The 16,699-nt window shown below is 39.2% G+C and overlaps 1 long non-coding RNA gene across 1 annotated transcript in view; it reads right to left on the reverse strand.

Annotated features, from left to right (window-relative positions):
- Nucleotides 1–3,859: 3,859 nt before the first annotated feature.
- LOC124459973 overlaps nt 3,860–16,699 on the reverse strand; it is a 37,239-nt gene continuing 24,399 nt past the window's right edge. The window contains exon 2 of the long non-coding RNA XR_006953931.1: nt 3,860–4,043. This is a non-coding gene — a long non-coding RNA (uncharacterized LOC124459973). The remainder of the gene's footprint in view (nt 4,044–16,699) is intronic.

Raw genomic sequence — 16,699 nt, forward strand, 5'->3', positions numbered from 1 at the left:
GGACAAGGGGAAAAACACGAATAAATGCAGGAATTATACGCGAAAGTAATTGCTCTACTTGCAGACTCAAGGGAAGAAAATTATATGTATGGGAATATCGGTACGGATGCTGGAGGCATGTACATTATCTCATATACCTATAATTTAAAGAAAAATTACTTAGCTTCAAAAATATGGCACCGATGCTACTGTTTCGAGAGGATCTTGGTATCTGGCTTAAAGGAATAAATGTTTAGTAGGGAGGCAGAACTTTCTTCTTGAAATTAGGGGCAGCCAAATTTTCCCTTCTTGTATAATTTAAATTTCTTTATTCAACTTTAGTGGGGAACTAGCTCCAACTTAAATCTAAGAGCGAAAACTAAGCCAAACTTATAGAGTAGCGTGGGGAGTTGTTTCTGTGGTGAGAGCGGTTGGCATGCGGTGCGAGGTGAAAGCCCTTAACCCTTGTGTTGCCTTTTGGGCATAAACACTATCAAATAGGCAATTGAGGGCTTATTGGAAAAATCGCTGATTCACACAAGCCTATTGATATAATTGGATAGATCGAGGGAAACATATCTCTAGGCAAGACAAGAGCCTTGAATTTTGGGCAACACAAGCAATGCAAATATCTTGTGTTTTTATCATGGATGAAATGAAAAAGTTTATCATGGCCAGAGAAAGATTAAAGACTACTATTACCCGAATATATGGATATGCAGAGAATCCAGCACAGGATGCAGTTGTCTTCACTAATGAACCCAAATTGAAAACTGTCGAATTGTGACGAGTGGCAAAATACGATAATCTGGACGGTTGACCACTGAAGATTACGACATATACAAGATGGATATGCAATGGTGAATACTCGTTTTGTGGATACGCGTTGCTTTGACGTAATCTGGCAAGCTAGAAGAACTTAGTGACGCTGAAAACGATGTTGTTTAGGAGATTCTTTAAAAGATGCACAATCATTAGCAGCAAATACAGTTGTAGATGCAGCGTCAAATGAAGTATTTACAACTGCAGATGCAACGTCAAATGGAACAACAGAAAGATTGTTTCGCTAAGACTGAAATTGTGAGCTACGCAAAGTACACACTAGGCCCTTTGGTGAAGATTATAAGAAATCGCATGTATGTGAATAGAGAATTTCATTTACCGCAAACTAAAAAACCCAATGTTCATTTGTTGAATTCAAAATTTCATATTTTGTTTTTATTTACTTAAGTATAGTGTATGTATATGAAAATTTCCAATCTATGAGGCGCCAGTTTTTCTTTAAAAATACTTTTTTTCGATGACCCAATATTTGACATATGATTTATTATGATTCAATTTTGTTTTGTGTTTTTGTTCCGTTTTGTATACTTCTTTAGTGCATCTGATTTGGTGAAGCCATTGCAGATAAACACGATGTTTAATCTTATACAGTATGAAAGTACCATTCAGTAGAAGTTTTGTCATCTGAAATCATATCAGCAGTGATACTGATCCAGCATCTGCCTGTTGTAGATGCCAATTATGAGAATGCAATCTCAAGATTGACCTTGTTGAGTAATCGCTACGGAAAGCCCGATTCATTGGTAAATCTGGTAATGGATAGACTCACCGCCTTGCTTAAAACTGTTCGGCAAAACTCATCATCGCTACGCGCTCTGACTTGATGAGCCAGTGATGTTATTCGGGCTTTAGACACTTTTCGACAAACGGAACGTGACTGTTGGCTCATATACTTGATCATCAACAAGGTTGATGAGGCTACCAGACGTGACTGGATCAACAAAAGCCAGGATATTGAAAATCTCACCATTGAAGAGTTGCTCAAGTTTTTAGGGTCACGATGCGATCGCCTTGAGCTTAGTCAAGCTGTCGATCATGTGGCGAGCAAAAGGGCAAGCACGCACAATTACAGGTAACTGTATGAAATAGTACTGAGCACATACTGTCGGCCTATCCTCAATTCCAGAGCTTGACTGTCAAGCAATGTTACACCTTTGAGAAGAAGAAGTTTATGTGTTTTAATTGTTTGAGGACTTTTTCCAAGCATTGCAAGCACCGCCATCCTTCTATGCTGAGGGCTATTCTACACAGCATAACAATGCAGAGCAGCAACAAGACAAGCTAGGCTTCTGAAGATTCACCAGCTGCAACAGCAATAACAATGATGAATGTTACCAGTCGATATTAATGCGCACGTTTTAGGAAAGATCACCTCACCATTGGCACGTAATAATATTGATAATTCATCACCGTCGGTATTTCCTGGATACCACAAGGCTGACCCTGACTTCATTTTGCTTGGCAATGATTACAATTTGTTAGTTCTCACCGGGGAAAAGTTGTGCGATAGCCAAGGGCAGCCGATTGCAGTTAACATCATACACAGCTGTTAACGAACTATGTTGATATATATAAAAAAAAAAAGTCGTACGACTCTGGTCTGGCATGGTTTTACTTGTTCTGTATGAGTCGGCGTATCATGGAGAAACACGTGTGCTAACTTGTATATCTATGTATATGGATTTGTATGTATATATGTGTGTAGATATGTATGTATGTGGCTCTGCTTGTTCGGAAACTAAAGATGTATAAATATATTTTTTGAGATTATAGTCGGAAATTTAACTACGCGTTACTCCTACTTTGGGAAAAAATGTTTTTTCTGGTACTCTTTGTTTTATTTTATATTAAAGAAGAAATATATTTAAACGTATTACATATTTGTCTTGAATTTATTGTGGAGTCATACAGAGGAATTTGAATTGAATTTTTATTTGTAGTATTTTCGCATTCATAAAGTGTCTCGGGACAAGAGAAACATCTAGGTGTGGTCTTTTTATATGAAATGGCGGTTCACTTTATTTTTTGGTTTTTTTTTCAGTTCTTTATTAATTTGGGTTGAATATTGTTTTCTTTGTTGGAACCACTTTGCACTTAGCGCACACACTTTTCAAGAGAATTTGGATGGAATAAAAATTTTTGACATTGCTTTAAAGTAGGCGAACAAATATGGTGCCTTATATACTGGACACATGCCTGTTGGGCATAAACACACTCCATAATGAAGCAAAATAGATAGATAAGGTGAAAAAAGTCATTAAGAGATTGACATGATTTAGTTATTAAAGTTTTTTGTCGAGTTGGACTCTAGGTTTCTTGCCGTTGTTGTCTTGAGGTAGGTCAATACTGCAACTGTTGACATGGTTTTTTTGTTGCTGTCGTCGTTGACGACCCAGTTGTCAACAGTGCTAAGAAGTGCATTGCGTTCTCCACGGTAAATTTTTGTTGTTTGGTGTGAGGCTTGCGACGAATGCTTAAGGTAGCATTTTGTGGGGTCAGCGACACAATCCAAAAGTGCGCGTTGTCGCGTTGAGCGGAGTCTCGATTGCATTGATTTAAAACGTTCGTTTGTAGGTATTGCCGTCGAGCATCGAAAACATGCGGTGGTCAACATGTTCTTGTTTGAAGTTTACGCATTTTAATAAAAAGAATGAGTAGGTAAAATGTAAGGGCTCATAAAAACACACAGGGCAGAACGCCTATATAAAGCTGACGACAAGCCAGAGAGGGATAAAGGCTCAGGTTATAAAATGACAAAATAAAGCCCTTTGGTAGTAACCTTAGATACTCTGTGTACACTGTGTGGTAACAGGACAACAGGGAGCTCGGAATATCTTTGCGATAAGAGTTGAAGAGTTAAATTATTATATTACCTACAAAATGTGGGATATATCCTGTAAGAAAACCAAATCGGTCACTGACTTGCGTGCCAACCAAGTTGTAGTAGTAGTATACACAAAATAGTGCTCAACAGTGAAATATCGCGTTAATGTATTATACGTACAACATACATACTAATAATTTATTTTTATTCCGCTACTTGCACATACCTGGGAGATTTCTCTAAAGTTGTGTTCTTTAAAGTTCTTGAGCAATAAGAACTTATTAGATAAGCAAATGATCCATACTCAATCCAAACCAAAGAATGGTTTTCAAGAAGGCTAACACATTTTCCAAAACAGCGGATAACGTTATCAGATTCCATCAGCACCAGGTTAGAACTGTAGTCAAATATAAAATTGTAAATATATAGATTTATATCAGGGTTCTGTGCGACATAATAATAAATTTGCTGCGATTTCAGCTGAAAATTTCCCAGTGGGGGCAGTTCCCCATGTTAACCACCCAAAATTTTTTGGTTTCTTTTCTAGATTATGAGGCCACAATACTGAGTCTGGTAGTATTACAGTAGTATATTCATATCAAAATCGTTTAACATAAATAGCTCAGCTCCAAACACCCTTTTACAAGTATACATATACATGTGAGTTTAGTGGGCTTACTCAACTAAGTTTATTGATTAATTTAATATAAAAGTAGTTTGGAAAAAGTTACAATTGTTCTCGTCGTTTACTGCTGCTGCTTCGGTTCAGTTTTTTCCTCTCTCACTGCTGCTTTGTCGACTCTGCAACTTCAACTGTGTCTCTCTTCCGTCTGTTCGTGATCATCTGTCCGCTTGCTGCTGTTTAACCTCTCTAACTCTCCATCGTACCTTACATTCGGCCATTCATGATCATTCATCTGTCCCAGATGATAAATCGTCTTCGTTGTCCTATAGCGCCACATTTTCCCTTCGCCTGTTCCGCTGCTTTCCTTACGTCGTATCTACCATTCCTCTTCACTTGGACCTAAATATTCGCTGGACAGTTTTTTTCCTGCAACAAACTGATATCCGGCCTCTGGCTTTCTTTTACTGTCAAAGTGCTTCTTATAAGACTTCTGCGCTTGTATAATTTTAGCTTTCGCGTTCTGCCTCATTAGTTGCCGTTCTTCATTCAAACCTTGGTACATCTCTTCTTCAAGTTTCACGAACTGTTCATCTCGCTGCGCTACTCGATGCTTCTATTCCTTTAGCTCCTGCGCAACACGTTCCTTTGCCGAATTGGCCAGCTCTAGCTTGATTATGGTTTCGGCATTCTTTTCCTCCAATTGCTTGGTTTCATTTTGTTTCTCCTCCATGACAAATGTCGCTCCTCGCGCCACTGCGTTTTTTTTTTTTCCGACTGTTGTCCGTGTTCAACATTGACCTGATTGCCTCCTTTAGCCTCAATTTAATCGGTCTTTGACAGAAAATCTGTTGTAGTCGTCTTGATTGCTCGTGACGCTTATCTAGGTCTGCTTGCACGGCTGCCATCTAAAGCTGAGATGTGGATCGAATTTCCTGCAGATCAGCGCTTAGCTGCTCATAAACCTTCTTCAGGCTAACCACCTGTCGCTCCAGCTGAGCTTTCGCACTAGCCAAATCTGAGGCTTGTTAAGATGCTTCGGCACACTTTTCACGTAGACTCTGTCCTGCCATTGATCTTCAAGAAATTTTCTCAGCGCTGCCTCTTTGGTCAAAGTTTCACGCGACTCGAAAATTTGCCTTTCGAGCAAATCGATTTGCTCTTTCACATCGATTTTCTCAGCTATTGACAATCGGCATGAGGACTGACGAAAACTAGCTGTTTTTCGCCTTACAGGTACTTCTGCTACAGCATCTGCCAACTTGTAGTTCTGAATCAGCCGTTTAACATCTTTCGCATACTGTGGAGGAGCATCGATTTCATCATTTGTATTACTAATGTTGAAAATACTTATCTGGTTTATCTCCTTACAAGTTTTCTGCCCCTACGGGTAAGAAAACTTGTATCCTCCTGCCGATGATGAGAGATCGACTTTAAATATAAAATCAAATCCGAGCAGCGCGTCAAATTCAATGTCTCTATCCCCAACAATAACAAATTCGTGCGAAGAGGTCTCCTGATCAACGATAACCTCTGCTTCAATACATCCAACTGGACGTATCATATTGTTTCCTAGACATCGCAGCCTCGAAGTCCAACTCTTTATCAAGACGCCTGGAATATTGTTGAATACCGTCTTTGTCACAAGGGATGCATCGGCTCCCGTATCCACCAAGCACTCCACTTCGACTCCGTTGACAGCTATCGCCTTCATACGTGTTGCGGCACGAACAACATTAATGTCTGCATCTAAGCAAGGACAATCTTTCGCCATATGTCCCTCTTTATTGCACCGGAAACATTTCGTATCGGCATCGCAATCCTTACGAAAATGTTCAACTGACCCACAATTAAAGCAGTGCTTTTTCTTATCTGAGACATGAAGCGATCTCTTCTGATTCGTCCCATTGGCCAAAAAAGGTTTCGCCGATCTTTCGGCAACGCGCTTATACAAAGATTTGCAACTATAGAAAGTATATCTAGTATATCAGAGTATATCAAACGCTGCCATCTTTATCATCTGTAGAAGATACTGTCCCACTTTCAAAGCGAGCAACTGCACCAGTTCCTGCAGAATTTTGGTGTTATCAGCCATGGCCTGTATTCCAGTAGCACTAACGTCGCCTCCAGATGCAACTTCATCCAGTTCAACTCGCCACCCGCTTCGTCTGCCATTTGGTATTGGTATTCTAGAACGCTTTGTTTGTACTGCCGTCCCTCTCATCAGCGTCACTCAGCAAATTCGCGGCAAAACTTTTGTGGTAGTTCTGTTGTCTCCCTTTCACTATTGGTATTCCAGCCTGCTGAGTTTGTAGAGCCGGAAAAATTTTTGAGACTCCTCTGGCCAAATTTAAGACACCTCCGGACAACTCCAAATAACTTGCACTTTCCAAATTAGGACGAACCCCCAAATGTGAGTTGAGTGGGCTTACTCAACTAAGCTTATTGATTAATTTAATTTAAAGGTAGTTTGGAAAAAGTTACAAATATTCTCGTCGTTTACTGCTGCTGCTTCGGTTCACTTCTTTTCTCTGCTGCTTCGTCTTCGTCTGTCTCTCTTCCGTGCTCTTCTCTGCTGCTGTCTGCTGTACTCTCTGTTGTTCCGCTGTTATACTCTGCTGTTCATGATTATCTGTCCGCTTGCTGCTGTTAAACCTCTGTAACTCTCCATCGTACCTTACATACATATTTAAGTCTTTCTCAAACTTGATATGGAAGCGGAAGTGAGAGAAAGCAGCAGATTAAACGAAGAAATTTAAATACTCGTAACGCTACCAAACTACTTTAAATTACTAGAAATTATAAACTTAGTCGTAAACCCGCTCAACTCACATTTGGGGGCTCATCCTAATTTTGAAAGGACGAATTATTTTGACAAAGTCATCGCTGCTTTTAATGGAGGCAAGTCCCGGCGAAACATTGGATTCAGAGTTTTAAATTAAATGGTGAGGCATATGGCATAAACATAATGACCAAATAATGAGAGCCAAATAACATCGGATAACTTCTTTTGGCCCGGATGACCTCTTTTGCGCCACCTTGTATATATTTTTAATCAGCACGACAAGACGACTGTCTGTCCGTCCGTCCGTCTTTTGCATGTAGGCTTATAAATATATACTGCACAGTTTGTATCAGGGACCGTAAATAATAATTTTTTTTTTTTTAATGAAAAAATCATTTACTTATCTGAGTTTGGGCAGAATCTAAACTATAACTCTGCCGTACTCTGTTGACTCTGGACTCTGGTGACAACTATCCGACTTCAACTTTTTCTCTTCACCACACGTCGCGTGTGATGCCACCTCGATCGCTGGTTAGTGTGACCCTCTTTATATATGTATGTATATTCGTAAACGAGAAATCAAAACTTTTTGAGCCGTAGATTTTCCATTGTTGAAAGCAAAAAAGCATTGAATAGGTTTTTCCAGGGACCGTAAATAATGATTTTTTTTTTTTTTGATGAAAAAATCATTTACTTATAGAGGACTTAGAAAAGAATAGATTACACCAATATATTTAATTCGATACCATCTATGCATTTTTGGAAAGATTTTTAAAAATTCAATTTTTTTTTAATTTTCTTCAAAAAAGATCATTAATTTTGAGTAATTTTATAAGAATTAACCATAAAAATCTTTTTTGATAATAAAAATTAAAATCAAAAATAATGATTAAAAATGATTTTTACTTTTTTCGCTCTAAATAAAACTCAAAACTCTTTGAAAAACGGCTTCTGTCTTAAATATTTTCAAAACATTTTTGCACATCCTTAAAAAGGAGTTCAAGGACTACCCCTCCATAGATTTTTTATACCCTTTATATATAGTATAAAGTATATTAATTTTGGTCAGAAGTGTGCAACGCATAGAAGGAAGCATCTCCGACCATATAAAGTATATATATTCTTGATCAGCACGACGAGACGAGTTCAAATAGCCATGTCCGTCCGTTCGTCCGTCCGTTCGTCCATCCGTCCGTCCGTCTGGATCAACGCAAACTCCTCCTAGACCATTAAAGCTACAGAGCTGAAATTTTGAATGTAGGCTTGTATATACTGCAGGGGTTGTATATCTTGGATTCAGCCGGATCGGACCACTATATCATATAGCTCCCATACAAACGGCAAAGTCACGAACAGTGACTTTTCTCAGTAACTTCGTTATTTTCTGAGCTATTGTCGGTAAATTTAATATCGATGAGTTTATTATACATTTAAACGACTATGCCAAATTTGATCAAGATCGGGTGACCATATCATATAGCTGCCGTAGGAACAATCACTTGAAAACAGTGACTTTCGTCAATAACTTCGTTAGTTTTAACGCGATTGCTTTCAAACTAAACATTTGTTACTTTAATATATCTGTTAATCACAGGGCTGAAATTTTGCATGTAGGCTTGTATATAGTGCACAGGTTGTATATCTCGAATTCAGCTGGATCGGACCACTAAAAGGTGTTGCGGGAACCGAGTGCACCACTTTGGCCAGCTGATAAAGAGTTGGGTATTCGTAGCGCTTTACCTCCCAATACTCCATTATATTTCCGCATACCTTTTCTTTAGCAGATCCGATCGCTCACCATCGTCAGTTTCCGAAGCTACCTCAATGGATTGCAAAAAAATTAAAGTCCAGCGGCCGATAGCCAGTGGCCAACTTTGCCTATCGCCACGCTTCAATGCTCTTCGGCGACGTGAAGGTCCTTGGCCAAAACCACCAGTGCGAAATCGTCAGCAATCCCGACAATGTGTGTGTGTGGCTCGAACTCAAGGCGCAGGACTTCGTCATACATGGTGTTCCAACAAGTCGGATCCTTGTGGAACACTAGCCGATACCCCTTTTTCTTCCAGGCCATCATGCGTTGAGTATCGGATTTTCCTGTCACGAAAGTAGCTCCGCACGCAGTTCATCAAATAGCTTGGGATATTGAATGTTGCCAGCGCGTCCAGTATGCGATCCCACCTTGCTGAGTTAAACGCGTTCTTCACGTCAAGCGTCACCACGATACAGTATTTTTTACTGCCGCCTTTCCATCTAGAGCTGTCGATTGCCTCAGCTGCCAGGTGAACCACACGGTTTATTGTCGATTGTGGATCTGGCCTTTCTGAATCCGAACTAGTGCTCGGATAAGACTCCATTCTCGAGCAAAGCAACCCTTTTGTAGGGTTGTGTCAATGTTTATCTGTTATGTGTTCCAGGGTGTTGTGCTTTGGGAACGGGGGGTAATGGGCTGGTAGGCCAAGGACCTTCACGTCGCCGAAGAGCATTGAAGCGTGGCGATAGGCAAAGTTGGCCACTGGCTATCGGCCGCTGGACTTTAATTTGCAGCGCAAAAGACCGAGGCGGTGCTCATTAGCAGCTCATTAGGAAGCGCGTCGAAACCGCAAGAATCAGAGCAGGTGACTCCCTCGTGGTATCCAAGCGTGCCATTAAATAAGGAGCAGATAGAATACTGCAGTAGCAGGGCAGCTGCGTCGGCCCGGTCCCTAGCCCGTATATTGCTGAATACGCGTGGCCCGAAGCAAGGACGGCGCCTGCTACTATCGAGCGTCGTAAAATCCACTGCCCTGTACGCAGTTCCTTCGTGGATTAAAGGTGTGGAGGTTAGGAGCTACAGGAGGAGCCTCGAGTCGATTCATCGTCTAAGTGCGATTAGAGTGTGTAGCGCTTTCCGCACCATATCCGATGACGCAGCTCTGGTGATCGCTGGAATGATTCCCATCGATGAATGTGCGGCAATTGCGTCGGCCACGTTTATAGCATCAAGCCAATCAAGTGGCAGCAACATGACGCAACCAAGAGGACTGGCGCGGCTCATGGCATGGCAGCACTCCATGCGCAGATGGCAAGAGAGGTGGGACTCCTCACCCAAGGGAAGGTGGACTCATGCACTAATCCCGGACATCATACAATGGGTGTCGAGGAAGCATGAGCGAGCCGGTGACGCAGAATAACCTCGCCAGGATGATGGTCGCAAACTCCAAGCTTAGGCAGTTGGAGAGGGAAAGGTCAGCGAATTAAAGAAGTACACGGTCTGTGATGCAATACCGACAAGTCGTCCCGCAGTAACCGTAATACTTTTTTTCTTTGTACCCGACTTCGTATGTTTATTCCCTTGTGTAACCTGACATATGTATCTGTTAATTGTAATTATGATATATGTATCTGTTATTTGTTATTATGTTTTAAATGAAATAAAAAAAAAAAACAACCCTACAAAATCTCTGCAAAAATAACACATTTCCAGAAATATACCGGGCAAAATTCAAAGAAAAGAAATCAGAAGATAGCAACAAATACACATATATACATATTACATATACACATACACATATACATGTATATACCGACGGTTCCCAATCCTACTCAGCTTCTACTCTTGCCATCACATATGAAGGAACGCTCATAAAGTCGAGCCTTCTTCCGCACTACTCGTCTGTCTTTTCTGCCGAAACGATTGCAATCGCAGAAGCTCTAGAAATTTTCAAAAACAAAAAGGGAAAATACTGCATATGCTCAGATTCTTTATCCGCCATAAACCCAATATACAACGCAAATAACTGCGTTTACTACAGCTCACTCATACGCAACACCTTACAAGCAACATTCCCAAAATTCAAACTGCTATGGGTACCCGGACACGTAGGAATACTAGGAAACACACAGGCAGATACCGCCGCCAAAAATGCAGCCAAAGAACCTCTAATAATTAAAAACAACTATAACATAATAGACTTATTGAAATACATTAAAAAAACACACCAATCGAAACTACACAGCTATTTATCAGAAACCTCCACCTGGTACAAAAATACAAATCACAGCAAACACAACAGATACCACCTGTTCAAAAACAACCCACTTTCTCTTGCACGCAAAGACCAATCAAAATAACAAGACTTAGACTCGGACACACAAAGATTACCCACAAATACTACATTGAACGTACACCCAGAACGTGCCCATATTGCAACCAAAACATCTCAATAGAACACATACTCGCATCCTGCAACTCCTTCGAAACACAAAGACTTGCAATATTTAATAACACCAACCCACTTCAATGCCTCTCAAACCTCACACCCACAAACACGCTAAAAATTCTACAATACCTAAAAACACAAACCTGTACCACAACATATAAAACATGTAAAACATTAACATCACTTACACATACAATAAGTTAATACTTAATTAAAACTAAGAAAACAATCTATGTAAATATCTTTGTACATATCTAGACCTAGACAAGCACGAGCTGAAGGCCATAGCCGTAAAAACACACGCTGGCCTATAATTTCAATTATAAGTTAGCTCTAAATAAATAAATAAATAAATAAAATACTCAAAATTAATGATCTTATTTGAAGAAAATTTTAAAAAATCGAAATGTACATATTATTAAATAAGTTTTTTAATATAACTTATAATGATTACGGTTCCTTGTTTGTATATCTCGGATTCAGCCGGATCACGAACAGTGACTTTTCTCAATAACTTGGTTATTTTTTGAGCTATTGTTTAAACGCGATTGCTTTTAAATTTAACATTTATTAGTTTAATATATCTGTTAATGACTGTGCCGAATTTGATAAAGTTCGGGTGACTATATCACATAGCTCCCGTTGGAACGATCGGTGTAAAACAGTGTCTTTGATCAATATCTTCGTTGTTTCCTATACTAAGATTGTAACCCGTTCTTTCGCAACCTTTTTAGATAAAACGTTTTTCGACTTTGATGGCTATAGGTAATGAAAGATTAACCAAAAAACTTGCAAGTGTATATAAACTTTGACGCAGTCGAAGTTAGCCACGGCCCTCTGGTTTGTATATATATTTGCTTAGTAAATGCGCACATATTGTCTATATAAAGATTACGCCACGCCCCTTTCCGCCTCGTAATTTGATTGTCTCCCTTAATTTTCTACCTTGTGCAAAATAAAATTTTGCACATTTAAAATTGATCTCAATATCCTGCAGCATGCCAAATTTGATCAAAGTCCGACAATAATAGTCGCTGGTTGCGGGCGCTACGGTGCTTATATGGTTGAGTGAACGAGATACTGAACTATGCTTGTAAGAAGCATGTGAACAGAATTTTTTATAGATACATAAATGCATTTGTTATTATAAATTTAAATGGAATACCAAAGTCGTCGAGACAATTACGTACGTCATTTTTACACGTTTAATTTTTTTGTTGAGTCTTCTCTTAACTTAAAGCCTAACAAGATGCTTGAGATATATCTTGGTCTGTCACTTCCCTTAAAACGAGTTCTGTTATGAGTTCGCGTAAGGGAATTGGCAAGAGCATTTCGATGTGCTTCCAGTGCTGCAGAATACTTTAGTTGCTGAGTGCCTATTTCAGATTTCACGCTAGGTATATTTAGATCATTTTGAATGTTGTATGTACCACGGAGTCCCAGTGATTGTTTCTAGAATCTTGGACTGCGCCTGAGTACCGCTGGTACTCAATAGTACGGTTCCGAAAGCCAGAATGGGTTTCAGTACGGAGCCGTATAGGAGAATTTTATACTAGCATTGATGATCCAATGTAAGTAAGTTGCTTTTATTTTAGATGTTTGGATGTGCTTGCAACAAGTTAGACTTCTGTCTAGGTGGATACCAAGATAAATGACGTCGTCGGATTGGGTAAATGGTACGCTGTTTAGCATTCTAACTGGTCAGCTTCGTCTGTTCAGCGTGTGTGGAACATATTTGCATTGCTGGTTGTTGACACGGATATGCCAGTTTGCTAGCCATTCCTCTACCGCTTTTAAGTGTTCCTCTTGTGTCGCAGGGGCTTGATAAAAAAGCGTGTCCGCAGACTGCTCCAGCCTAAGGTTGTAGGCTGTTCATTCGCAAAATTTAAACTTTTTAAATGAAACCTTTTTTACATTAACGGTAACAATAGGTAAGGAAAGGTAAAATAGACTTCGGCTCGTCGCAGTTAGCCACAGCCCTCTGGATTTTAATAGTATTTGTGTTCATTAAGATTTGCTGGCACCTTTTGAGAATGAATATTTCCTAGTATTTGTAGCGAAATAAGGGTGAATGGATTAGGGGATGGTAATGACCGTGTTTCAGTTTTATTTTAATAGGTGTAGACAGACACGTCAGTGTCTTTTGGTTGCAAATTTAAGATTGATTTTTGTTCAATAACACAGGCCGACATTTTTGTGGTCATGAAAAAGTTTTTTAAGTTCAATATGTCTTGTATAGTAATTAAGGGGTGCTGATCACGGCCTTGTACTTAGTCTATCACGTCAGGATTTCGAAAAAATGCATTGAAATGATTCAAAATGACCACATTTCCAATATTTTGTTACATAATATAAACATAATATTATACTTAAAACGTTATTGTTTTAACCTTTTAAAATATAAGGTATGACTTAAAAGAAATTTACAGAATATCAAAGAGTTATTTTTATACCCTTGCAAAAAGGGTATATTAATTTTGGTCAGAAGTGTGCAACGCAGTGTGCAGAAGGAAGCATCTCCGACCATATAAAGTATATATATTCTTGATCAGCACGACGAGACGAGTTCAAATAGCCATGGCCGTCCGTCCGTCCGTCTGGATCAACGCAAACTCCTCCTAGACCGTAAGAGCTACAGAGCTGAAATTTTGCATGTAGGCTTGTATATACTGCAGGCGTTGTATATCTCGGATTGAGCCGGATCGGATCACTATATCATATAGCTCCCATACAAAAGACAAAGTGACGAACAGTGACTTTTATTAATAACTTCGTTATTTTCTGAGCTATTACACATATAAACGACTATGCCAAATTTGATCAAGATCGGGTGACTATATCATATAGCTCCCATAGGAACGATCTTTCGAAAACAGTGACTTTTGTCAATAACTTCGTTACTTTTAACGCAATTGTCATAAAAATTTATATTTCTCAGTTTAGCATATCTATTAATGACTGTGCCAAATTTGATTAAGATCGGACGACTATATCATATAGCTCCCATAGGAACAATCGGTGGTGAACAGTGACTTTGATCAATAACTTCGTTATTTCCTAAGCCGTTCTTTCGCAAGCATTAGACCTTTTACACAAAAAACTTGCAAGGGTATACAAACTTTGACGCGGTCAAAGTTAGCCCCGGCCCTCTGGTTTTTTGTTACAATGCATAATTTCTTATACTTTGGATATGGTTCTATAATGATTAAAATTTGAACCAAAAAGTAAGCTATAGGGATTCCACGAATTGTCTGCTTTTTAATTTTAAAGAATTATGGGAATCATATGAGTCTAACAAACTGTTTTTTAGCAATTTTTGCAAACAAGAGTTTTTTCTTCCTACACAGGATATTCTAAAATCTGTTAAATATGTTGTTATTTTTATACCCTTGAAAAGGGTATATTAATTTTGGTCAAAAGTGTGCAACGCATAGAAGGAAGCATCTCCGACCATATAAAGTATATATATTCTTGATCAGCACGACGATACGAGTTCAAATAGCCATGTCCGTCCGTCCGTCCGTCTGGATCAACGCAAACTCCTCCTAGACCGTAAGAGCTACAGAGCTGAAATTTTGCATGTAGGCTTGTATATACTGCAGGCGTTGTATATCTCGCTCAGCCGGATGGGATCACTATATCATATAGCTCCCATACAAATGGCAAAGTCACGAACTGTGACTTTTCTCAATAACTTCGTTATTTTCTTAGCTATTACAGTTAATTACAGATATAAACGACTATGCCAAGTTTGATCAAGATCGGGTTACTATATCATATAGCTCCCATAGGAACGATCTTTCGAAAACAGTGACTTTTGTCAGTAACTTCGTTACTTTTGACGCGATTGCTTTCAAATTAAACATTTGTTAGTTTAATATATCTGTTAATGACTGTGCTAAATTTGATAAAGATCGGGTTACTATATCATATAGCTCCCATAGGAACGATCGGTGGAAAACAGTGACTTTGATCAATATCTTCGTTATTTCTTATGCTAAGATTGTAGGCCGTTCTTTCGGACACATTAGCTCTTTTAGCTTAAACGTTTTTCCACTTTGATGGCTATAGGTAAGGAAAAACTTACCAAAAAAGTTGCAAGGGTATACAAACTTTGACGCGGTCGAAGTTAGCCCCGGCCCTCTGGTTTTTGTATCTTTCTATAGTATACTTTTTGGTCCCTATTTTCCAGACCCAGAACCACTGATTTCACAAAATCTGGATGTGATGGACACAAACCAAGTATGCAGTCAGCATCAGCGTAATCGAATTAGTTAAGAACACCTCTCAAGTTAACCTCACCAAAAATCATGTCGGCCTGTGTAATTATTCTTTTGCTTGACCTATTGTTACATATGTACCTATATATTCTTGTGCTTCCGCATCCGCGGCAGCTACAAAAGAGAGGGAGAGTGTCAGTACAAGCATACATATAATTTGGAGCGGTTGCATCAAAGTACTTGGTCAGCGTTTACACGCTGGATTGGCTCTAGCTCATGTTACGCATGTGCATTTTGCGTGTGGTTTTTTTTTTTTTTTTAATTCGTTTATTTAAAATGTGAAATATAGTGTAGCAAGTTATAAAAATAAATAGGATAACATAGGCTAAATAAGTAACAAAAAAAAAACAGAAATAGAGGGTAGAGAAATCCTGCGGAACTGCCTTGCGGTATTGCGTCGCAGGGATAATTGCGGGCATCAGTTATGCCCATCCAGCGTGGCGTTCTCGCTCAAGGAGCCTCAGCTTTCTCATAGTCTCTAATCCATAGTTGCACATTGCTGACCATGATCGTTTTGTTGTCATCATGCATTTTGTCAAATTTGCGACTGTGGGCGTCTCTCCAATTTCCACCGCAAGATTCCGTCGCTCTTCCTGGAACCTCGGGCACTCGAATATGATGTGTTCCGGAGATTCCGCCACATCTTCTTGGCACCATGTGCATTCATCACTGGTTTCGTGTTCAAAACGGTGCAGGTATGTCCTATAGCAGACATGACTACTAAGTCTTCGTTGTGTTTGACTTTAGGCAATTTTCACATTTATTAATGTAGTCTTTTACATGACGTGTCATGTTTTTCGAATAATAGTGTCTTCTTACTTTGGCTAATGTTTTTGTAATGCCTGTACGGCCGCATTGTAGACAATATTTCTTCTTTATCTTTATTTTTTTCTATAATGGTCACCGGTTGGAGTAGCGCTACTCTTAATGTTTTCAATATTTTATTGCCCATTTCTTTAAAAGATTCTATTAAAAATATGTTTCAAAGATCTTTTCACTCGGTGCCAATTTGAGTTGTTTGTTTTCGAGTATACCGGCTTGTTTTTCAAGCCTTTGATAAAACTGACCTAAGTCTAGATTTCCATTGGTGTAGAGATCTCCAACCTCAATTCTTGCTATAACTTTCTTTCGCCTGTCCTGTTTCTGCTGTACTACTTCATGTCACGG

The sequence above is a fragment of the Drosophila willistoni genome (assembly GCF_018902025.1).
Source record: "Drosophila willistoni isolate 14030-0811.24 chromosome 2L unlocalized genomic scaffold, UCI_dwil_1.1 Seg168, whole genome shotgun sequence".
In the NCBI taxonomy this organism is placed as follows: domain Eukaryota; kingdom Metazoa; phylum Arthropoda; class Insecta; order Diptera; family Drosophilidae; genus Drosophila; species Drosophila willistoni.